General features: G+C 47.2%; 36 non-coding genes across 36 annotated transcripts; all 36 read right to left on the bottom strand.

Annotated features, from left to right (window-relative positions):
* Nucleotides 1-463: 463 nt before the first annotated feature.
* Nucleotides 464-655, bottom strand: LOC124849561. Its single transcript, XR_007030011.1, has one exon. It is a non-coding gene; the product is annotated as a U2 spliceosomal RNA (small nuclear RNA).
* Nucleotides 656-835: 180 nt separating this feature from the next.
* On the bottom strand, nt 836-948 carry LOC124849513. The gene has a single exon (XR_007029963.1). It is a non-coding gene; the product is annotated as a U5 spliceosomal RNA (small nuclear RNA).
* Nucleotides 949-1,589: 641 nt separating this feature from the next.
* On the bottom strand, nt 1,590-1,781 carry LOC124849559. The gene has a single exon (XR_007030009.1). It is a non-coding gene; the product is annotated as a U2 spliceosomal RNA (small nuclear RNA).
* A 181-nt stretch (nt 1,782-1,962) lies between these two features.
* LOC124849512 lies at nt 1,963-2,075 on the bottom strand. Its single transcript, XR_007029962.1, has one exon. It is a non-coding gene; the product is annotated as a U5 spliceosomal RNA (small nuclear RNA).
* A 641-nt stretch (nt 2,076-2,716) lies between these two features.
* On the bottom strand, nt 2,717-2,908 carry LOC124849558. Its single transcript, XR_007030008.1, has one exon. It is a non-coding gene; the product is annotated as a U2 spliceosomal RNA (small nuclear RNA).
* Nucleotides 2,909-3,088: 180 nt separating this feature from the next.
* LOC124849511 lies at nt 3,089-3,201 on the bottom strand. Its single transcript, XR_007029961.1, has one exon. It is a non-coding gene; the product is annotated as a U5 spliceosomal RNA (small nuclear RNA).
* Nucleotides 3,202-3,842: 641 nt separating this feature from the next.
* Nucleotides 3,843-4,034, bottom strand: LOC124849557. The gene has a single exon (XR_007030007.1). It is a non-coding gene; the product is annotated as a U2 spliceosomal RNA (small nuclear RNA).
* Nucleotides 4,035-4,214: 180 nt separating this feature from the next.
* On the bottom strand, nt 4,215-4,327 carry LOC124849510. Its single transcript, XR_007029960.1, has one exon. It is a non-coding gene; the product is annotated as a U5 spliceosomal RNA (small nuclear RNA).
* Nucleotides 4,328-4,968: 641 nt separating this feature from the next.
* On the bottom strand, nt 4,969-5,160 carry LOC124849556. The gene has a single exon (XR_007030006.1). It is a non-coding gene; the product is annotated as a U2 spliceosomal RNA (small nuclear RNA).
* A 180-nt stretch (nt 5,161-5,340) lies between these two features.
* Nucleotides 5,341-5,453, bottom strand: LOC124849509. The gene has a single exon (XR_007029959.1). It is a non-coding gene; the product is annotated as a U5 spliceosomal RNA (small nuclear RNA).
* Nucleotides 5,454-6,094: 641 nt separating this feature from the next.
* On the bottom strand, nt 6,095-6,286 carry LOC124849555. The gene has a single exon (XR_007030005.1). It is a non-coding gene; the product is annotated as a U2 spliceosomal RNA (small nuclear RNA).
* A 181-nt stretch (nt 6,287-6,467) lies between these two features.
* Nucleotides 6,468-6,580, bottom strand: LOC124849508. The gene has a single exon (XR_007029958.1). It is a non-coding gene; the product is annotated as a U5 spliceosomal RNA (small nuclear RNA).
* Nucleotides 6,581-7,221: 641 nt separating this feature from the next.
* LOC124849554 lies at nt 7,222-7,413 on the bottom strand. The gene has a single exon (XR_007030004.1). It is a non-coding gene; the product is annotated as a U2 spliceosomal RNA (small nuclear RNA).
* A 177-nt stretch (nt 7,414-7,590) lies between these two features.
* Nucleotides 7,591-7,703, bottom strand: LOC124849507. The gene has a single exon (XR_007029957.1). It is a non-coding gene; the product is annotated as a U5 spliceosomal RNA (small nuclear RNA).
* A 641-nt stretch (nt 7,704-8,344) lies between these two features.
* LOC124849553 lies at nt 8,345-8,536 on the bottom strand. The gene has a single exon (XR_007030003.1). It is a non-coding gene; the product is annotated as a U2 spliceosomal RNA (small nuclear RNA).
* Nucleotides 8,537-8,716: 180 nt separating this feature from the next.
* On the bottom strand, nt 8,717-8,829 carry LOC124849506. The gene has a single exon (XR_007029956.1). It is a non-coding gene; the product is annotated as a U5 spliceosomal RNA (small nuclear RNA).
* Nucleotides 8,830-9,470: 641 nt separating this feature from the next.
* LOC124849552 lies at nt 9,471-9,662 on the bottom strand. Its single transcript, XR_007030002.1, has one exon. It is a non-coding gene; the product is annotated as a U2 spliceosomal RNA (small nuclear RNA).
* Nucleotides 9,663-9,843: 181 nt separating this feature from the next.
* Nucleotides 9,844-9,956, bottom strand: LOC124849505. The gene has a single exon (XR_007029955.1). It is a non-coding gene; the product is annotated as a U5 spliceosomal RNA (small nuclear RNA).
* Nucleotides 9,957-10,597: 641 nt separating this feature from the next.
* LOC124849551 lies at nt 10,598-10,789 on the bottom strand. Its single transcript, XR_007030001.1, has one exon. It is a non-coding gene; the product is annotated as a U2 spliceosomal RNA (small nuclear RNA).
* A 180-nt stretch (nt 10,790-10,969) lies between these two features.
* On the bottom strand, nt 10,970-11,082 carry LOC124849504. The gene has a single exon (XR_007029954.1). It is a non-coding gene; the product is annotated as a U5 spliceosomal RNA (small nuclear RNA).
* Nucleotides 11,083-11,723: 641 nt separating this feature from the next.
* LOC124849550 lies at nt 11,724-11,915 on the bottom strand. The gene has a single exon (XR_007030000.1). It is a non-coding gene; the product is annotated as a U2 spliceosomal RNA (small nuclear RNA).
* Nucleotides 11,916-12,096: 181 nt separating this feature from the next.
* Nucleotides 12,097-12,209, bottom strand: LOC124849502. Its single transcript, XR_007029952.1, has one exon. It is a non-coding gene; the product is annotated as a U5 spliceosomal RNA (small nuclear RNA).
* A 641-nt stretch (nt 12,210-12,850) lies between these two features.
* LOC124849549 lies at nt 12,851-13,042 on the bottom strand. The gene has a single exon (XR_007029999.1). It is a non-coding gene; the product is annotated as a U2 spliceosomal RNA (small nuclear RNA).
* A 180-nt stretch (nt 13,043-13,222) lies between these two features.
* On the bottom strand, nt 13,223-13,335 carry LOC124849501. Its single transcript, XR_007029951.1, has one exon. It is a non-coding gene; the product is annotated as a U5 spliceosomal RNA (small nuclear RNA).
* Nucleotides 13,336-13,976: 641 nt separating this feature from the next.
* Nucleotides 13,977-14,168, bottom strand: LOC124849548. The gene has a single exon (XR_007029998.1). It is a non-coding gene; the product is annotated as a U2 spliceosomal RNA (small nuclear RNA).
* A 180-nt stretch (nt 14,169-14,348) lies between these two features.
* Nucleotides 14,349-14,461, bottom strand: LOC124849500. Its single transcript, XR_007029950.1, has one exon. It is a non-coding gene; the product is annotated as a U5 spliceosomal RNA (small nuclear RNA).
* Nucleotides 14,462-15,102: 641 nt separating this feature from the next.
* LOC124849547 lies at nt 15,103-15,294 on the bottom strand. The gene has a single exon (XR_007029997.1). It is a non-coding gene; the product is annotated as a U2 spliceosomal RNA (small nuclear RNA).
* A 180-nt stretch (nt 15,295-15,474) lies between these two features.
* Nucleotides 15,475-15,587, bottom strand: LOC124849499. The gene has a single exon (XR_007029949.1). It is a non-coding gene; the product is annotated as a U5 spliceosomal RNA (small nuclear RNA).
* Nucleotides 15,588-16,228: 641 nt separating this feature from the next.
* Nucleotides 16,229-16,420, bottom strand: LOC124849546. The gene has a single exon (XR_007029996.1). It is a non-coding gene; the product is annotated as a U2 spliceosomal RNA (small nuclear RNA).
* A 181-nt stretch (nt 16,421-16,601) lies between these two features.
* Nucleotides 16,602-16,714, bottom strand: LOC124849498. Its single transcript, XR_007029948.1, has one exon. It is a non-coding gene; the product is annotated as a U5 spliceosomal RNA (small nuclear RNA).
* A 641-nt stretch (nt 16,715-17,355) lies between these two features.
* LOC124849545 lies at nt 17,356-17,547 on the bottom strand. Its single transcript, XR_007029995.1, has one exon. It is a non-coding gene; the product is annotated as a U2 spliceosomal RNA (small nuclear RNA).
* A 177-nt stretch (nt 17,548-17,724) lies between these two features.
* LOC124849536 lies at nt 17,725-17,837 on the bottom strand. The gene has a single exon (XR_007029986.1). It is a non-coding gene; the product is annotated as a U5 spliceosomal RNA (small nuclear RNA).
* A 641-nt stretch (nt 17,838-18,478) lies between these two features.
* Nucleotides 18,479-18,670, bottom strand: LOC124849544. Its single transcript, XR_007029994.1, has one exon. It is a non-coding gene; the product is annotated as a U2 spliceosomal RNA (small nuclear RNA).
* Nucleotides 18,671-18,850: 180 nt separating this feature from the next.
* On the bottom strand, nt 18,851-18,963 carry LOC124849531. The gene has a single exon (XR_007029981.1). It is a non-coding gene; the product is annotated as a U5 spliceosomal RNA (small nuclear RNA).
* A 641-nt stretch (nt 18,964-19,604) lies between these two features.
* On the bottom strand, nt 19,605-19,795 carry LOC124849475. Its single transcript, XR_007029925.1, has one exon. It is a non-coding gene; the product is annotated as a U2 spliceosomal RNA (small nuclear RNA).
* Nucleotides 19,796-19,975: 180 nt separating this feature from the next.
* Nucleotides 19,976-20,088, bottom strand: LOC124849497. The gene has a single exon (XR_007029947.1). It is a non-coding gene; the product is annotated as a U5 spliceosomal RNA (small nuclear RNA).
* Between the last annotated feature and the right edge of the window lie 324 nt (nt 20,089-20,412).

Below are 20,412 nucleotides of genomic sequence, written 5' to 3'. Positions count from 1 at the left end.
CTGCTGCAGTTCACTTTTTCACCTGTCTCGGCAATACATGCCTGAACCGCTTACAATTGGTTGAAAATGCTGTTGCCGAGCGTCTGAGCAAGTCTACCCGGAAGGTCTTGCTTAAAACCAATTCTCGTTTGTTGACCCTGGCTCCCAATCAAATTCAGAATCCTTTACAAGCTTCTTGGGATTATGTTCAGAGCCTATAGTAAAGAGCCAGTACAGCCATATAATCCAGTATTAAGCAATTTTGAGGAGGCCCTGTTTAGGGTTTGTAGGTTGTTTTTGTTTGTTTGTTGTGAATCAGTTTATGAACTCTGCTCTTGAAAACCACAGCACAATGAAAATGCACTGACTTTCTGAACCAAAGTCCTGACATTTTCATGCATCCCGCAAAAGTTCTTAGGCCTATGGAGATCTTCACAAAATAACTCCATATGTTTGTCAGAGCTTGGTTTTTCACAAGGCAAGAGTAGGGTGCACCGTTCCCAGCGGCACTGCAATGCAGGGTCGATGCGTGGAGTGAACGGAGCAAGCCCCATGTTTCAACTCCTGTTGCTAAAAATCGGTTTAATATGTTATCCCCATATAGGGGACATATCAGATATTAAACTGATAAGAACAGATACTACACTTGATCTTAGCCAAAAGGCCGAGAAGCGATGACGCCCATGTTTTCAAAGTGCAAGTCAAGCTCTCGGCACAAATCGCACTCGTCGTGGTGCCCTGTTTTGAGTGCGCTCAACAATGGCCGCTGCTTAGCACCTCCACCCAAGCTCTCGCTGGTGGACCCCCCCCTACTTGATGTAGACAGCTCTTTGACTTTTCACAAACTCATAGGGCTCGGCCATTCGGCAAAGCCTGCCAAAAATATCTTAAACTCATGGCTGTTCCTCTCCACGGAAGTCTTTAGTAAAAGGCGAAAGACTTGTGCGTTATGAAGAGAAACCAGAGTCAGCACAGCCCCCTCCCCGAGCGCCTCCCGACCACCCTATCCGTCACACTCACTACCTCCGCGGTGCGCCTCTCTCGGCTTGCCGCATGCGGAATCCCAGCATGCATCCATCTGCCAATCAGCATTATAACATAGCTGAGATGGAGATGCTCATAGGTGTATTTATTGCCGTCTGCCTCGACTGCTGCAGTTCACTTTTTCACCTGTCTCGGCAATACATGCCTGAACCGCTTACAATTGGTTGAAAATGCTGTTGCCGAGCGTCTGAGCAAGTCTACCCGGAAGGTCTTGCTTAAAACCAATTCTCGTTTGTTGACCCTGGCTCCCAATCAAATTCAGAATCCTTTACAAGCTTCTTGGGATTATGTTCAGAGCCTATAGTAAAGAGCCAGTACAGCCATATAATCCAGTATTAAGCAATTTTGAGGAGCCCTGTTTAGGGTTTGTAGGTTGTTTTTGTTTGTTTGTTGTGAATCAGTTTATGAACTCTGCTCTTGAAAACCACAGCACAATGAAAATGCACTGACTTTCTGAACCAAAGTCCTGACATTTTCATGCATCCCGCAAAAGTTCTTAGGCCTATGGAGATCTTCACAAAATAACTCCATATGTTTGTCAGAGCTTGGTTTTTCACAAGGCAAGAGTAGGGTGCACCGTTCCCAGCGGCACTGCAATGCAGGGTCGATGCGTGGAGTGAACGGAGCAAGCCCCATGTTTCAACTCCTGTTGCTAAAAATCGGTTTAATATGTTATCCCCATATAGGGGACATATCAGATATTAAACTGATAAGAACAGATACTACACTTGATCTTAGCCAAAAGGCCGAGAAGCGATGACGCCCATGTTTTCAAAGTGCAAGTCAAGCTCTCGGCACAAATCGCACTCGTCGTGGTGCCCTGTTTTGAGTGCTCTCAACAATGGCCGCTGCTTAGCACCTCCACCCAAGCTCTCGCTGGTGGACCCCCCCCCTACTTGATGTAGACAGCTCTTTGACTTTTCACAAACTCATAGGGCTCGGCCATTCGGCAAAGCCTGCCAAAAATATCTTAAACTCATGGCTGTTCCTCTCCACGGAAGTCTTTAGTAAAAGGCGAAAGACTTGTGCGTTATGAAGAGAAACCAGAGTCAGCACAGCCCCCTCCCCGAGCGCCTCCCGACCACCCTATCCGTCACACTCACTACCTCCGCGGTGCGCCTCTCTCTGCTTGCCGCATGCGGAATCCCAGCATGCATCCATCTGCCAATCAGCATTATAACATAGCTGAGATGGAGATGCTCATAGGTGTATTTATTGCCGTCTGCCTCGACTGCTGCAGTTCACTTTTTCACCTGTCTCGGCAATACATGCCTGAACCGCTTACAATTGGTTGAAAATGCTGTTGCCGAGCGTCTGAGCAAGTCTACCCGGAAGGTCTTGCTTAAAACCAATTCTCGTTTGTTGACCCTGGCTCCCAATCAAATTCAGAATCCTTTACAAGCTTCTTGGGATTATGTTCAGAGCCTATAGTAAAGAGCCAGTACAGCCATATAATCCAGTATTAAGCAATTTTGAGGAGGCCTGTTTAGGGTTTGTAGGTTGTTTTTGTTTGTTTGTTGTGAATCAGTTTATGAACTCTGCTCTTGAAAACCACCGTACAATGAAAATGCACTGACTTTCTGAACCAAAGTCCTGACATTTTCATGCATCCCGCAAAAGTTCTTAGGCCTATGGAGATCTTCACAAAATAACTCCATATGTTTGTCAGAGCTTGGTTTTTCACAAGGCAAGAGTAGGGTGCACCGTTCCCAGCGGCACTGCAATGCAGGGTCGATGCGTGGAGTGAACGGAGCAAGCCCCATGTTTCAACTCCTGTTGCTAAAAATCGGTTTAATATGTTATCCCCATATAGGGGACATATCAGATATTAAACTGATAAGAACAGATACTACACTTGATCTTAGCCAAAAGGCCGAGAAGCGATGACGCCCATGTTTTCAAAGTGCAAGTCAAGCTCTCGGCACAAATCGCACTCGTCGTGGTGCCCTGTTTTGAGTGCGCTCAACAATGGCCGCTGCTTAGCACCTCCACCCAAGCTCTCGCTGGTGGACCCCCCCCTACTTGATGTAGACAGCTCTTTGACTTTTCACAAACTCATAGGGCTCGGCCATTCGGCAAAGCCTGCCAAAAATATCTTAAACTCATGGCTGTTCCTCTCCACGGAAGTCTTTAGTAAAAGGCGAAAGACTTGTGCGTTATGAAGAGAAACCAGAGTCAGCACAGCCCCCTCCCCGAGCGCCTCCCGACCACCCTATCCGTCACACTCACTACCTCCGCGGTGCGCCTCTCTCGGCTTGCCGCATGCGGAATCCCAGCATGCATCCATCTGCCAATCAGCATTATAACATAGCTGAGATGGAGATGCTCATAGGTGTATTTATTGCCGTCTGCCTCGACTGCTGCAGTTCACTTTTTCACCTGTCTCGGCAATACATGCCTGAACCGCTTACAATTGGTTGAAAATGCTGTTGCCGAGCGTCTGAGCAAGTCTACCCGGAAGGTCTTGCTTAAAACCAATTCTCGTTTGTTGACCCTGGCTCCCAATCAAATTCAGAATCCTTTACAAGCTTCTTGGGATTATGTTCAGAGCCTATAGTAAAGAGCCAGTACAGCCATATAATCCAGTATTAAGCAATTTTGAGGAGGCCTGTTTAGGGTTTGTAGGTTGTTTTTGTTTGTTTGTTGTGAATCAGTTTATGAACTCTGCTCTTGAAAACCACAGCACAATGAAAATGCACTGACTTTCTGAACCAAAGTCCTGACATTTTCATGCATCCCGCAAAAGTTCTTAGGCCTATGGAGATCTTCACAAAATAACTCCATATGTTTGTCAGAGCTTGGTTTTTCACAAGGCAAGAGTAGGGTGCACCGTTCCCAGCGGCACTGCAATGCAGGGTCGATGCGTGGAGTGAACGGAGCAAGCCCCATGTTTCAACTCCTGTTGCTAAAAATCGGTTTAATATGTTATCCCCATATAGGGGACATATCAGATATTAAACTGATAAGAACAGATACTACACTTGATCTTAGCCAAAAGGCCGAGAAGCGATGACGCCCATGTTTTCAAAGTGCAAGTCAAGCTCTCGGCACAAATCGCACTCGTCGTGGTTCCCTGTTTTGAGTGCGCTCAACAATGGCCGCTGCTTAGCACCTCCACCCAAGCTCTCGCTGGTGGACCCCCCCCTACTTGATGTAGACAGCTCTTTGACTTTTCACAAACTCATAGGGCTCGGCCATTCGGCAAAGCCTGCCAAAAATATCTTAAACTCATGGCTGTTCCTCTCCACGGAAGTCTTTAGTAAAAGGCGAAAGACTTGTGCGTTATGAAGAGAAACCAGAGTCAGCACAGCCCCCTCCCCGAGCGCCTCCCGACCACCCTATCCGTCACACTCACTACCTCCGCGGTGCGCCTCTCTCGGCTTGCCGCATGCGGAATCCCAGCATGCATCCATCTGCCAATCAGCATTATAACATAGCTGAGATGGAGATGCTCATAGGTGTATTTATTGCCGTCTGCCTCGACTGCTGCAGTTCACTTTTTCACCTGTCTCGGCAATACATGCCTGAACCGCTTACAATTGGTTGAAAATGCTGTTGCCGAGCGTCTGAGCAAGTCTAGCCGGAAGGTCTTGCTTAAAACCAATTCTCGTTTGTTGACCCTGGCTCCCAATCAAATTCAGAATCCTTTACAAGCTTCTTGGGATTATGTTCAGAGCCTATAGTAAAGAGCCAGTACAGCCATATAATCCAGTATTAAGCAATTTTGAGGAGCCCTGTTTAGGGTTTGTAGGTTGTTTTTGTTTGTTTGTTGTGAATCAGTTTATGAACTCTGCTCTTGAAAACCACAGCACAATGAAAATGCACTGACTTTCTGAACCAAAGTCCTGACATTTTCATGCATCCCGCAAAAGTTCTTAGGCCTATGGAGATCTTCACAAAATAACTCCATATGTTTGTCAGAGCTTGGTTTTTCACAAGGCAAGAGTAGGGTGCACCGTTCCCAGCGGCACTGCAATGCAGGGTCGATGCGTGGAGTGAACGGAGCAAGCCCCATGTTTCAACTCCTGTTGCTAAAAATCGGTTTAATATGTTATCCCCATATAGGGGACATATCAGATATTAAACTGATAAGAACAGATACTACACTTGATCTTAGCCAAAAGGCCGAGAAGCGATGACGCCCATGTTTTCAAAGTGCAAGTCAAGCTCTCGGCACAAATCGCACTCGTCGTGGTTCCCTGTTTTGAGTGCTCTCAACAATGGCCGCTGCTTAGCACCTCCACCCAAGCTCTCGCTGGTGGACCCCCCCCTACTTGATGTAGACAGCTCTTTGACTTTTCACAAACTCATAGGGCTCGGCCATTCGGCAAAGCCTGCCAAAAATATCTTAAACTCATGGCTGTTCCTCTCCACGGAAGTCTTTAGTAAAAGGCGAAAGACTTGTGCGTTATGAAGAGAAACCAGAGTCAGCACAGCCCCCTCCCCGAGCGCCTCCCGACCACCCTATCCGTCACACTCACTACCTCCGCGGTGCGCCTCTCTCGGCTTGCCGCATGCGGAATCCCAGCATGCATCCATCTGCCAATCAGCATTATAACATAGCTGAGATGGAGATGCTCATAGGTGTATTTATTGCCGTCTGCCTCGACTGCTGCAGTTCACTTTTTCACCTGTCTCGGCAATACATGCCTGAACCGCTTACAATTGGTTGAAAATGCTGTTGCCGAGCGTCTGAGCAAGTCTACCCGGAAGGTCTTGCTTAAAACCAATTCTCGTTTGTTGACCCTGGCTCCCAATCAAATTCAGAATCCTTTACAAGCTTCTTGGGATTATGTTCAGAGCCTATAGTAAAGAGCCAGTACAGCCATATAATCCAGTATTAAGCAATTTTGAGGAGGCCTGTTTAGGGTTTGTAGGTTGTTTTTGTTTGTTTGTTGTGAATCAGTTTATGAACTCTGCTCTTGAAAACCACCGTACAATGAAAATGCACTGACTTTCTGAACCAAAGTCCTGACATTTTCATGCATCCCGCAAAAGTTCTTAGGCCTATGGAGATCTTCACAAAATAACTCCATATGTTTGTCAGAGCTTGGTTTTTCACAAGGCAAGAGTAGGGTGCACCGTTCCCAGCGGCACTGCAATGCAGGGTCGATGCGTGGAGTGAACGGAGCAAGCCCCATGTTTCAACTCCTGTTGCTAAAAATCGGTTTAATATGTTATCCCCATATAGGGGACATATCAGATATTAAACTGATAAGAACAGATACTACACTTGATCTTAGCCAAAAGGCCGAGAAGCGATGACGCCCATGTTTTCAAAGTGCAAGTCAAGCTCTCGGCACAAATCGCACTCGTCGTGGTGCCCTGTTTTGAGTGCGCTCAACAATGGCCGCTGCTTAGCACCTCCACCCAAGCTCTCGCTGGTGGACCCCCCCCCTACTTGATGTAGACAGCTCTTTGACTTTTCACAAACTCATAGGGCTCGGCCATTCGGCAAAGCCTGCCAAAAATATCTTAAACTCATGGCTGTTCCTCTCCACGGAAGTCTTTAGTAAAAGGCGAAAGACTTGTGCGTTATGAAGAGAAACCAGAGTCAGCACAGCCCCCTCCCCGAGCGCCTCCCGACCACCCTATCCGTCACACTCACTACCTCCGCGGTGCGCCTCTCTCTGCTTGCCGCATGCGGAATCCCAGCATGCATCCATCTGCCAATCAGCATTATAACATAGCTGAGATGGAGATGCTCATAGGTGTATTTATTGCCGTCTGCCTCGACTGCTGCAGTTCACTTTTTCACCTGTCTCGGCAATACATGCCTGAACCGCTTACAATTGGTTGAAAATGCTGTTGCCGAGCGTCTGAGCAAGTCTAGCCGGAAGGTCTTGCTTAAAACCAATTCTCGTTTGTTGACCCTGGCTCCCAATCAAATTCAGAATCCTTTACAAGCTTCTTGGGATTATGTTCAGAGCCTATAGTAAAGAGCCAGTACAGCCATATAATCCAGTATTAAGCAATTTTGAGGAGCCCTGTTTAGGGTTTGTAGGTTGTTTTTGTTTGTTTGTTGTGAATCAGTTTATGAACTCTGCTCTTGAAAACCACAGCACAATGAAAATGCACTGACTTTCTGAACCAAAGTCCTGACATTTTCATGCATCCCGCAAAAGTTCTTAGGCCTATGGAGATCTTCACAAAATAACTCCATATGTTTGTCAGAGCTTGGTTTTTCACAAGGCAAGAGTAGGGTGCACCGTTCCCAGCGGCACTGCAATGCAGGGTCGATGCGTGGAGTGAACGGAGCAAGCCCCATGTTTCAACTCCTGTTGCTAAAAATCGGTTTAATATGTTATCCCCATATAGGGGACATATCAGATATTAAACTGATAAGAACAGATACTACACTTGATCTTAGCCAAAAGGCCGAGAAGCGATGACGCCCATGTTTTCAAAGTGCAAGTCAAGCTCTCGGCACAAATCGCACTCGTCGTGGTTCCCTGTTTTGAGTGCTCTCAACAATGGCCGCTGCTTAGCACCTCCACCCAAGCTCTCGCTGGTGGACCCCCTACTTGATGTAGACAGCTCTTTGACTTTTCACAAACTCATAGGGCTCGGCCATTCGGCAAAGCCTGCCAAAAATATCTTAAACTCATGGCTGTTCCTCTCCACGGAAGTCTTTAGTAAAAGGCGAAAGACTTGTGCGTTATGAAGAGAAACCAGAGTCAGCACAGCCCCCTCCCCGAGCGCCTCCCTACCAGACTATCTGTCACACTCACTACCTCCGCGGTGCGCCTCTCTCGGCTTGCCGCATGCGGAATCCCAGCATGCATCCATCTGCCAATCAGCATTATAACATAGCTGAGATGGAGATGCTCATAGGTGTATTCATTGCCGTCTGCCTCGACTGCTGCAGTTCACTTTTTCACCTGTCTCGGCAATACATGCCTGAACCGCTTACAATTGGTTGAAAATGCTGTTGCCGAGCGTCTGAGCAAGTCTACCCGGAAGGTCTTGCTTAAAACCAATTCTCGTTTGTTGACCCTGGCTCCCAATCAAATTCAGAATCCTTTACAAGCTTCTTGGGATTATGTTCAGAGCCTATAGTAAAGAGCCAGTACAGCCATATAATCCAGTATTAAGCAATTTTGAGGAGGCCTGTTTAGGGTTTGTAGGTTGTTTTTGTTTGTTTGTTGTGAATCAGTTTATGAACTCTGCTCTTGAAAACCACAGCACAATGAAAATGCACTGACTTTCTGAACCAAAGTCCTGACATTTTCATGCATCCCGCAAAAGTTCTTAGGCCTATGGAGATCTTCACAAAATAACTCCATATGTTTGTCAGAGCTTGGTTTTTCACAAGGCAAGAGTAGGGTGCACCGTTCCCAGCGGCACTGCAATGCAGGGTCGATGCGTGGAGTGAACGGAGCAAGCCCCATGTTTCAACTCCTGTTGCTAAAAATCGGTTTAATATGTTATCCCCATATAGGGGACATATCAGATATTAAACTGATAAGAACAGATACTACACTTGATCTTAGCCAAAAGGCCGAGAAGCGATGACGCCCATGTTTTCAAAGTGCAAGTCAAGCTCTCGGCACAAATCGCACTCGTCGTGGTTCCCTGTTTTGAGTGCTCTCAACAATGGCCGCTGCTTAGCACCTCCACCCAAGCTCTCGCTGGTGGACCCCCCCCTACTTGATGTAGACAGCTCTTTGACTTTTCACAAACTCATAGGGCTCGGCCATTCGGCAAAGCCTGCCAAAAATATCTTAAACTCATGGCTGTTCCTCTCCACGGAAGTCTTTAGTAAAAGGCGAAAGACTTGTGCGTTATGAAGAGAAACCAGAGTCAGCACAGCCCCCTCCCCGAGCGCCTCCCGACCACCCTATCCGTCACACTCACTACCTCCGCGGTGCGCCTCTCTCGGCTTGCCGCATGCGGAATCCCAGCATGCATCCATCTGCCAATCAGCATTATAACATAGCTGAGATGGAGATGCTCATAGGTGTATTTATTGCCGTCTGCCTCGACTGCTGCAGTTCACTTTTTCACCTGTCTCGGCAATACATGCCTGAACCGCTTACAATTGGTTGAAAATGCTGTTGCCGAGCGTCTGAGCAAGTCTACCCGGAAGGTCTTGCTTAAAACCAATTCTCGTTTGTTGACCCTGGCTCCCAATCAAATTCAGAATCCTTTACAAGCTTCTTGGGATTATGTTCAGAGCCTATAGTAAAGAGCCAGTACAGCCATATAATCCAGTATTAAGCAATTTTGAGGAGGCCTGTTTAGGGTTTGTAGGTTGTTTTTGTTTGTTTGTTGTGAATCAGTTTATGAACTCTGCTCTTGAAAACCACAGCACAATGAAAATGCACTGACTTTCTGAACCAAAGTCCTGACATTTTCATGCATCCCGCAAAAGTTCTTAGGCCTATGGAGATCTTCACAAAATAACTCCATATGTTTGTCAGAGCTTGGTTTTTCACAAGGCAAGAGTAGGGTGCACCGTTCCCAGCGGCACTGCAATGCAGGGTCGATGCGTGGAGTGAACGGAGCAAGCCCCATGTTTCAACTCCTGTTGCTAAAAATCGGTTTAATATGTTATCCCCATATAGGGGACATATCAGATATTAAACTGATAAGAACAGATACTACACTTGATCTTAGCCAAAAGGCCGAGAAGCGATGACGCCCATGTTTTCAAAGTGCAAGTCAAGCTCTCGGCACAAATCGCACTCGTCGTGGTGCCCTGTTTTGAGTGCGCTCAACAATGGCCCCTGCTAAGCACCTCCACCCAAGCTCTCGCTGGTGGACCCCCCCCCTACTTGATGTAGACAGCTCTTTGACTTTTCACAAACTCATAGGGCTCGGCCATTCGGCAAAGCCTGCCAAAAATATCTTAAACTCATGGCTGTTCCTCTCCACGGAAGTCTTTAGTAAAAGGCGAAAGACTTGTGCGTTATGAAGAGAAACCAGAGTCAGCACAGCCCCCTCCCCGAGCGCCTCCCGACCAGCCTATCCGTCACACTCACTACCTCCGCGGTGCGCCTCTCTCGGCTTGCCGCATGCGGAATCCCAGCATGCATCCATCTGCCAATCAGCATTATAACATAGCTGAGATGGAGATGCTCATAGGTGTATTTATTGCCGTCTGCCTCGACTGCTGCAGTTCACTTTTTCACCTGTCTCGGCAATACATGCCTGAACCGCTTACAATTGGTTGAAAATGCTGTTGCCGAGCGTCTGAGCAAGTCTACCCGGAAGGTCTTGCTTAAAACCAATTCTCGTTTGTTGACCCTGGCTCCCAATCAAATTCAGAATCCTTTACAAGCTTCTTGGGATTATGTTCAGAGCCTATAGTAAAGAGCCAGTACAGCCATATAATCCAGTATTAAGCAATTTTGAGGAGCCCTGTTTAGGGTTTGTAGGTTGTTTTTGTTTGTTTGTTGTGAATCAGTTTATGAACTCTGCTCTTGAAAACCACAGCACAATGAAAATGCACTGACTTTCTGAACCAAAGTCCTGACATTTTCATGCATCCCGCAAAAGTTCTTAGGCCTATGGAGATCTTCACAAAATAACTCCATATGTTTGTCAGAGCTTGGTTTTTCACAAGGCAAGAGTAGGGTGCACCGTTCCCAGCGGCACTGCAATGCAGGGTCGATGCGTGGAGTGAACGGAGCAAGCCCCATGTTTCAACTCCTGTTGCTAAAAATCGGTTTAATATGTTATCCCCATATAGGGGACATATCAGATATTAAACTGATAAGAACAGATACTACACTTGATCTTAGCCAAAAGGCCGAGAAGCGATGACGCCCATGTTTTCAAAGTGCAAGTCAAGCTCTCGGCACAAATCGCACTCGTCGTGGTTCCCTGTTTTGAGTGCTCTCAACAATGGCCGCTGCTTAGCACCTCCACCCAAGCTCTCGCTGGTGGACCCCCCCCTACTTGATGTAGACAGCTCTTTGACTTTTCACAAACTCATAGGGCTCGGCCATTCGGCAAAGCCTGCCAAAAATATCTTAAACTCATGGCTGTTCCTCTCCACGGAAGTCTTTAGTAAAAGGCGAAAGACTTGTGCGTTATGAAGAGAAACCAGAGTCAGCACAGCCCCCTCCCCGAGCGCCTCCCGACCACCCTATCCGTCACACTCACTACCTCCGCGGTGCGCCTCTCTCGGCTTGCCGCATGCGGAATCCCAGCATGCATCCATCTGCCAATCAGCATTATAACATAGCTGAGATGGAGATGCTCATAGGTGTATTTATTGCCGTCTGCCTCGACTGCTGCAGTTCACTTTTTCACCTGTCTCGGCAATACATGCCTGAACCGCTTACAATTGGTTGAAAATGCTGTTGCCGAGCGTCTGAGCAAGTCTACCCGGAAGGTCTTGCTTAAAACCAATTCTCGTTTGTTGACCCTGGCTCCCAATCAAATTCAGAATCCTTTACAAGCTTCTTGGGATTATGTTCAGAGCCTATAGTAAAGAGCCAGTACAGCCATATAATCCAGTATTAAGCAATTTTGAGGAGCCCTGTTTAGGGTTTGTAGGTTGTTTTTGTTTGTTTGTTGTGAATCAGTTTATGAACTCTGCTCTTGAAAACCACAGCACAATGAAAATGCACTGACTTTCTGAACCAAAGTCCTGACATTTTCATGCATCCCGCAAAAGTTCTTAGGCCTATGGAGATCTTCACAAAATAACTCCATATGTTTGTCAGAGCTTGGTTTTTCACAAGGCAAGAGTAGGGTGCACCGTTCCCAGCGGCACTGCAATGCAGGGTCGATGCGTGGAGTGAACGGAGCAAGCCCCATGTTTCAACTCCTGTTGCTAAAAATCGGTTTAATATGTTATCCCCATATAGGGGACATATCAGATATTAAACTGATAAGAACAGATACTACACTTGATCTTAGCCAAAAGGCCGAGAAGCGATGACGCCCATGTTTTCAAAGTGCAAGTCAAGTTCTCGGCACAAATCGCACTCGTCGTGGTGCCCTGTTTTGAGTGCGCTCAACAATGGCCCCTGCTTAGCACCTCCACCCAAGCTCTCGCTGGTGGACCCCCCCCCTACTTGATGTAGACAGCTCTTTGACTTTTCACAAACTCATAGGGCTCGGCCATTCGGCAAAGCCTGCCAAAAATATCTTAAACTCATGGCTGTTCCTCTCCACGGAAGTCTTTAGTAAAAGGCGAAAGACTTGTGCGTTATGAAGAGAAACCAGAGTCAGCACAGCCCCCTCCCCGAGCGCCTCCCGACCACCCTATCCGTCACACTCACTACCTCCGCGGTGCGCCTCTCTCTGCTTGCCGCATGCGGAATCCCAGCATGCATCCATCTGCCAATCAGCATTATAACATAGCTGAGATGGAGATGCTCATAGGTGTATTTATTGCCGTCTGCCTCGACTGCTGCAGTTCACTTTTTCACCTGTCTCGGCAATACATGCCTGAACCGCTTACAATTGGTTGAAAATGCTGTTGCCGAGCGTCTGAGCAAGTCTAGCCGGAAGGTCTTGCTTAAAACCAATTCTCGTTTGTTGACCCTGGCTCCCAATCAAATTCAGAATCCTTTACAAGCTTCTTGGGATTATGTTCAGAGCCTATAGTAAAGAGCCAGTACAGCCATATAATCCAGTATTAAGCAATTTTGAGGAGCCCTGTTTAGGGTTTGTAGGTTGTTTTTGTTTGTTTGTTGTGAATCAGTTTATGAACTCTGCTCTTGAAAACCACAGCACAATGAAAATGCACTGACTTTCTGAACCAAAGTCCTGACATTTTCATGCATCCCGCAAAAGTTCTTAGGCCTATGGAGATCTTCACAAAATAACTCCATATGTTTGTCAGAGCTTGGTTTTTCACAAGGCAAGAGTAGGGTGCACCGTTCCCAGCGGCACTGCAATGCAGGGTCGATGCGTGGAGTGAACGGAGCAAGCCCCATGTTTCAACTCCTGTTGCTAAAAATCGGTTTAATATGTTATCCCCATATAGGGGACATATCAGATATTAAACTGATAAGAACAGATACTACACTTGATCTTAGCCAAAAGGCCGAGAAGCGATGACGCCCATGTTTTCAAAGTGCAAGTCAAGCTCTCGGCACAAATCGCACTCGTCGTGGTTCCCTGTTTTGAGTGCGCTCAACAATGGCCGCTGCTTAGCACCTCCACCCAAGCTCTCGCTGGTGGACCCCCCCCTACTTGATGTAGACAGCTCTTTGACTTTTCACAAACTCATAGGGCTCGGCCATTCGGCAAAGCCTGCCAAAAATATCTTAAACTCATGGCTGTTCCTCTCCACGGAAGTCTTTAGTAAAAGGCGAAAGACTTGTGCGTTATGAAGAGAAACCAGAGTCAGCACAGCCCCCTCCCCGAGCGCCTCCCGACCACCCTATCCGTCACACTCACTACCTCCGCGGTGCGCCTCTCTCGGCTTGCCGCATGCGGAATCCCAGCATGCATCCATCTGCCAATCAGCATTATAACATAGCTGAGATGGAGATGCTCATAGGTGTATTTATTGCCGTCTGCCTCGACTGCTGCAGTTCACTTTTTCACCTGTCTCGGCAATACATGCCTGAACCGCTTACAATTGGTTGAAAATGCTGTTGCCGAGCGTCTGAGCAAGTCTACCCGGAAGGTCTTGCTTAAAACCAATTCTCGTTTGTTGACCCTGGCTCCCAATCAAATTCAGAATCCTTTACAAGCTTCTTGGGATTATGTTCAGAGCCTATAGTAAAGAGCCAGTACAGCCATATAATCCAGTATTAAGCAATTTTGAGGAGCCCTGTTTAGGGTTTGTAGGTTGTTTTTGTTTGTTTGTTGTGAATCAGTTTATGAACTCTGCTCTTGAAAACCACAGCACAATGAAAATGCACTGACTTTCTGAACCAAAGTCCTGACATTTTCATGCATCCCGCAAAAGTTCTTAGGCCTATGGAGATCTTCACAAAATAACTCCATATGTTTGTCAGAGCTTGGTTTTTCACAAGGCAAGAGTAGGGTGCACCGTTCCCAGCGGCACTGCAATGCAGGGTCGATGCGTGGAGTGAACGGAGCAAGCCCCATGTTTCAACTCCTGTTGCTAAAAATCGGTTTAATATGTTATCCCCATATAGGGGACATATCAGATATTAAACTGATAAGAACAGATACTACACTTGATCTTAGCCAAAAGGCCGAGAAGCGATGACGCCCATGTTTTCAAAGTGCAAGTCAAGCTCTCGGCACAAATCGCACTCGTCGTGGTTCCCTGTTTTGAGTGCTCTCAACAATGGCCGCTGCTTAGCACCTCCACCCAAGCTCTCGCTGGTGGACCCCCCCCTACTTGATGTAGACAGCTCTTTGACTTTTCACAAACTCATAGGGCTCGGCCATTCGGCAAAGCCTGCCAAAAATATCTTAAACTCATGGCTGTTCCTCTCCACGGAAGTCTTTAGTAAAAGGCGAAAGACTTGTGCGTTATGAAGAGAAACCAGAGTCAGCACAGCCCCCTCCCCGAGCGCCTCCCTACCAGACTATCCGTCACACTCACTACCTCCGCGGTGCGCCTCTCTCGGCTTGCCGCATGCGGAATCCCAGCATGCATCCATCTGCCAATCAGCATTATAACATAGCTGAGATGGAGATGCTCATAGGTGTATTTATTGCCGTCTGCCTCGACTGCTGCAGTTCACTTTTTCACCTGTCTCGGCAATACATGCCTGAACCGCTTACAATTGGTTGAAAATGCTGTTGCCGAGCGTCTGAGCAAGTCTAGCCGGAAGGTCTTGCTTAAAACCAATTCTCGTTTGTTGACCCTGGCTCCCAATCAAATTCAGAATCCTTTACAAGCTTCTTGGGATTATGTTCAGAGCCTATAGTAAAGAGCCAGTACAGCCATATAATCCAGTATTAAGCAATTTTGAGGAGCCCTGTTTAGGGTTTGTAGGTTGTTTTTGTTTGTTTGTTGTGAATCAGTTTATGAACTCTGCTCTTGAAAACCACAGCACAATGAAAATGCACTGACTTTCTGAACCAAAGTCCTGACATTTTCATGCATCCCGCAAAAGTTCTTAGGCCTATGGAGATCTTCACAAAATAACTCCATATGTTTGTCAGAGCTTGGCTTTTCACAAGGCAAGAGTAGGGTGCACCGTTCCCAGCGGCACTGCAATGCAGGGTCGATGCGTGGAGTGAACGGAGCAAGCCCCATGTTTCAACTCCTGTTGCTAAAAATCGGTTTAATATGTTATCCCCATATAGGGGACATATCAGATATTAAACTGATAAGAACAGATACTACACTTGATCTTAGCCAAAAGGCCGAGAAGCGATGACGCCCATGTTTTCAAAGTGCAAGTCAAGCTCTCGGCAAAAATCGCACTCGTCGTGGTTCCCTGTTTTGAGTGCTCTCAACAATGGCCGCTGCTTAGCACCTCCACCCAAGCTCTCGCTGGTGGACCCCCCCCTACTTGATGTAGACAGCTCTTTGACTTTTCACAAACTCATAGGGCTCGGCCATTCGGCAAAGCCTGCCAAAAATATCTTAAACTCATGGCTGTTCCTCTCCACGGAAGTCTTTAGTAAAAGGCGAAAGACTTGTGCGTTATGAAGAGAAACCAGAGTCAGCACAGCCCCCTCCCCGAGCGCCTCCCGACCACCCTATCCGTCACACTCACTACCTCCGCGGTGCGCCTCTCTCGGCTTGCCGCATGCGGAATCCCAGCATGCATCCATCTGCCAATCAGCATTATAACATAGCTGAGATGGAGATGCTCATAGGTGTATTTATTGCCGTCTGCCTCGACTGCTGCAGTTCACTTTTTCACCTGTCTCGGCAATACATGCCTGAACCGCTTACAATTGGTTGAAAATGCTGTTGCCGAGCGTCTGAGCAAGTCTACCCGGAAGGTCTTGCTTAAAACCAATTCTCGTTTGTTGACCCTGGCTCCCAATCAAATTCAGAATCCTTTACAAGCTTCTTGGGATTATGTTCAGAGCCTATAGTAAAGAGCCAGTACAGCCATATAATCCAGTATTAAGCAATTTTGAGGAGGCCTGTTTAGGGTTTGTAGGTTGTTTTTGTTTGTTTGTTGTGAATAAGTTTATGAACTCTGCTCTTGAAAACCACCGTACAATGAAAATGCACTGACTTTCTGAACCAAAGCCCTGACATTTTCATGCATCCCGCAAAAGTTCTTAGGCCTATGGAGATCTTCACAAAATAACTCCATATGTTTGTCAGAGCTTGGTTTTTCACAAGGCAAGAGTAGGGTGCACCGTTCCCAGCGGCACTGCAATGCAGGGTCGATGCGTGGAGTGAACGGAGCAAGCCCCATGTTTCAACTCCTGTTGCTAAAAATCGGTTTAATATGTTATCCCCATATAGGGGACATATCAGATATTAAACTGATAAGAACAGATACTACACTTGATCTTAGCCAAAAGGCCGAGAAGCGATGACGCCCATGTTTTCAAAGTGCAAGTCAATCTCTCGGCACAAATCGCACTCGTCGTGGTGCCCTGTTTTGAGTGCGCTCAACAATGGCCGCTGCTTAGCACCTCCACCCAAGCTCTCGCTGGTGGAACCCCCCCCTACTTGATGTAGACAGCTCTTTGACTTTTCACAAACTCATAGGGCTCGGCCATTCGGCAAAGCCTGCCAAAAATATCTTAAACTCATGGCTGTTCCTCTCCACGGAAGTCTTTAGTAAAAGGCGAAAGACTTGTGCGTTATGAAGAGAAACCAGAGTCAGCACAGCCCCCTCCCCGAGCGCCTCCCGACCACCCTATCCGTCACACTCACTACCTCCGCGGTGCGCCTCTCTCTGCTTGCCGCATGCGGAATCCCAGCATGCGTCCATCTGCCAATCAGCATTATAACATAGCTGAGATGGAGATGCTCATAGGTGTATTTATTGCCGTCTGCCTCGACTGCTGCAGTTCACTTTTTCACCTGTCTCGGCAATACATGCCTGAACCGCTTACAATTGGTTGAAAATGCTGTTGCCGAGCGTCTGAGCAAGTCTAGCCGGAAGGTCTTGCTTAAAACCAATTCTCGTTTGTTGACCCTGGCTCCCAATCAAATTCAGAATCCTTTACAAGCTTCTTGGGATTATGTTCAGAGCCTATAGTAAAGAGCCAGTACAGCCATATAATCCAGTATTAAGCAATTTTGAGGAGCCCTGTTTAGGGTTTGTAGGTTGTTTTTGTTTGTTTGTTGTGAATCAGTTTATGAACTCTGCTCTTGAAAACCACAGCACAATGAAAATGCACTGACTTTCTGAACCAAAGTCCTGACATTTTCATGCATCCCGCAAAAGTTCTTAGGCCTATGGAGATCTTCACAAAATAACTCCATATGTTTGTCAGAGCTTGGTTTTTCACAAGGCAAGAGTAGGGTGCACCGTTCCCAGCGGCACTGCAATGCAGGGTCGATGCGTGGAGTGAACGGAGCAAGCCCCATGTTTCAACTCCTGTTGCTAAAAATCGGTTTAATATGTTATCCCCATATAGGGGACATATCAGATATTAAACTGATAAGAACAGATACTACACTTGATCTTAGCCAAAAGGCCGAGAAGCGATGACGCCCATGTTTTCAAAGTGCAAGTCAAGTTCTCGGCACAAATCGCACTCGTCGTGGTGCCCTGTTTTGAGTGCGCTCAACAATGGCCCCTGCTAAGCACCTCCACCCAAGCTCTCGCTGGTGGACCCCCTACTTGATGTAGACAGCTCTTTGACTTTTCACAAACTCATAGGGCTCGGCCATTCGGCAAAGTCTGCCAAAAATATCTTAAACTCATGGCTGTTCCTCTCCACGGAAGTCTCTAGTAAAAGGCGAAAGACTTGTGCGTTATGAAGAGAAACCAGAGTCAGCACAGCCCCCTCCCCGAGCGCCTCCCGACCAGCCTATCCGTCACACTCACCACCTCCGCGGTGCGCCTCTCTCGGCTTGCCGCATGCGAAATCCCAGCATGCATCCATCTGCCAATCAGCATTATAACATAGCTGAGATGGAGATGCTCATAGGTGTATTCATTGCCGTCTGCCTCGACTGCTGCAGTTCACTTTTTCACCTGTCTCGGCAATACATACCTGAACCGCTTACAATTGGTTGAAAATGCTGTTGCCGAGCGTCTGAGCAAGTCTACCCGGAAGGTCTTGCTTAAAACCAATTCTCGTTTGTTGACCCTGGCTCCCAATCAAATTCAGAATCCTTTACAAGCTTCTTGGGATTATGTTCAGAGCCTATAGTAAAGAGCCAGTACAGCCATATAATCCAGTATTAAGCAATTTTGAGGAGGCCTGTTTAGGGTTTGTAGGTTGTTTTTGTTTGTTTGTTGTGAATCAGTTTATGAACTCTGCTCTTGAAAACCACAGCACAATGAAAATGCACTGACTTTCTGAACCAAAGTCCTGACATTCTCATGCATCCCGCAAAAGTTCTTAGGCCTATGGAGATCTTCACAAAATAACTCCATATGTTTGTCAGAGCTTGGCTTTTCACAAGGCAAGAGTAGGGTGCACCGTTCCCAGCGGCACTGCAATGCAGGGTCGATGCGTGGAGTGAACGGAGCAAGCCCCATGTTTCAACTCCTGTTGCTAAAAATCGGTTTAATATGTTATCCCCATATAGGGGACATATCAGATATTAAACTGATAAGAACAGATACTACACTTGATCTTAGCCAAAAGGCCGAGAAGCGATGACGCCCATGTTTTCAAAGTGCAAGTCAAGCTCTCGGCAAAAATCGCACTCGTCGTGGTTCCCTGTTTTGAGTGCTCTCAACAATGGCCGCTGCTTAGCACCTCCACCCAAGCTCTCGCTGGTGGACCCCCCCCTACTTGATGTAGACAGCTCTTTGACTTTTCACAAACTCATAGGGCTCGGCCATTCGGCAAAGCCTGCCAAAAATATCTTAAACTCATGGCTGTTCCTCTCCACGGAAGTCTTTAGTAAAAGGCAAAAGACTTGTGCGTTATGAAGAGAAACCAGAGTCAGCACAGCCCCCTCCCCGAGCGCCTCCCGACCACCCTATCCGTCACACTCACTACCTCCGCGGTGCGCCTCTCTCGGCTTGCCGCATGCGGAATCCCAGCATGCATCCATCTGCCAATCAGCATTATAACATAGCTGAGATGGAGATGCTCATAGGTGTATTTATTGCCGTCTGCCTCGACTGCTGCAGTTCACTTTTTCACCTGTCTCGGCAATACATACCTGAACCGCTTACAATTGGTTGAAAATGCTGTTGCCGAGCGTCTGAGCAAGTCTACCCGGAAGGTCTTGCTTAAAACCAATTCTCGTTTGTTGACCCTGGCTCCCAATCAAATTCAGAATCCTTTACAAGCTTCTTGGGATTATGTTCAGAGCCTATAGTAAAGAGCCAGTACAGCCATATAATCCAGTATTAAGCAATTTTGAGGAGGCCTGTTTAGGGTTTGTAGGTTGTTTTTGTTTGTTTGTTGTGAATAAGTTTATGAACTCTGCTCTTGAAAACCACCGTACAATGAAAATGCACTGACTTTCTGAACCAAAGCCCTGACATTTTCATGCATCCCGCAAAAGTTCTTAGGCCTATGGAGATCTTCACAAAATAACTCCATATGTTTGTCAGAGCTTGGTTTTTCACAAGGCAAGAGTAGGGTGCACCGTTCCCAGCGGCACTGCAATGCAGGGTCGAAGCGTGGAGTGAACGAGCAAGCCCCATCTTTCAACTCCTGTTGCTAAAAATCGGTTTAATATGTTATCCCCATATAGGGGACATATCAGATATTAAACTGATAAGAACAGATACTACACTTGATCTTAGCCAAAAGGCCGAGAAGCGATGACGCCCATGTTTTCAAAGTGCAAGTCAATCTCTCGGCACAAATCGCACTCGTCGTGGTGCCCTGTTTTGAGTGCGCTCAACAATGGCCGCTGCTTAGCACCTCCACCCAAGCTCTCGCTGGTGGACCCCCCCCTACTTGATGTAGACAGCTCTTTGACTTTTCACAAACTCATAGGGCTCGGCCATTCGGCAAAGCCTGCCAAAAATATCTTAAACTCATGGCTGTTCCTCTCCACGGAAGTCTTTAGTAAAAGGCGAAAGACTTGTGCGTTATGAAGAGAAACCAGAGTCAGCACAGCCCCCTCCCCGAGCGCCTCCCGACCACCCTATCCGTCACACTCACTACCTCCGCGGTGCGCCTCTCTCTGCTTGCCGCATGCGGAATCCCAGCATGCGTCCATCTGCCAATCAGCATTATAACATAGCTGAGATGGAGATGCTCATAGGTGTATTTATTGCCGTCTGCCTCGACTGTTGCAGTTCACTTTTTCACCTGTCTCGGCAATACATGCCTGAACCGCTTACAATTGGTTGAAAATGCTGTTGCCGAGCGTCTGAGCAAGTCTACCCGGAAGGTCTTGCTTAAAACCAATTCTCGTTTGTTGACCCTGGCTCC

This window comes from Scophthalmus maximus, chromosome 17 (assembly GCF_022379125.1).
Source record: "Scophthalmus maximus strain ysfricsl-2021 chromosome 17, ASM2237912v1, whole genome shotgun sequence".
NCBI lineage: Eukaryota > Metazoa > Chordata > Actinopteri > Pleuronectiformes > Scophthalmidae > Scophthalmus > Scophthalmus maximus.
This window is presented reverse-complemented; position numbering and strand designations above follow the sequence as displayed.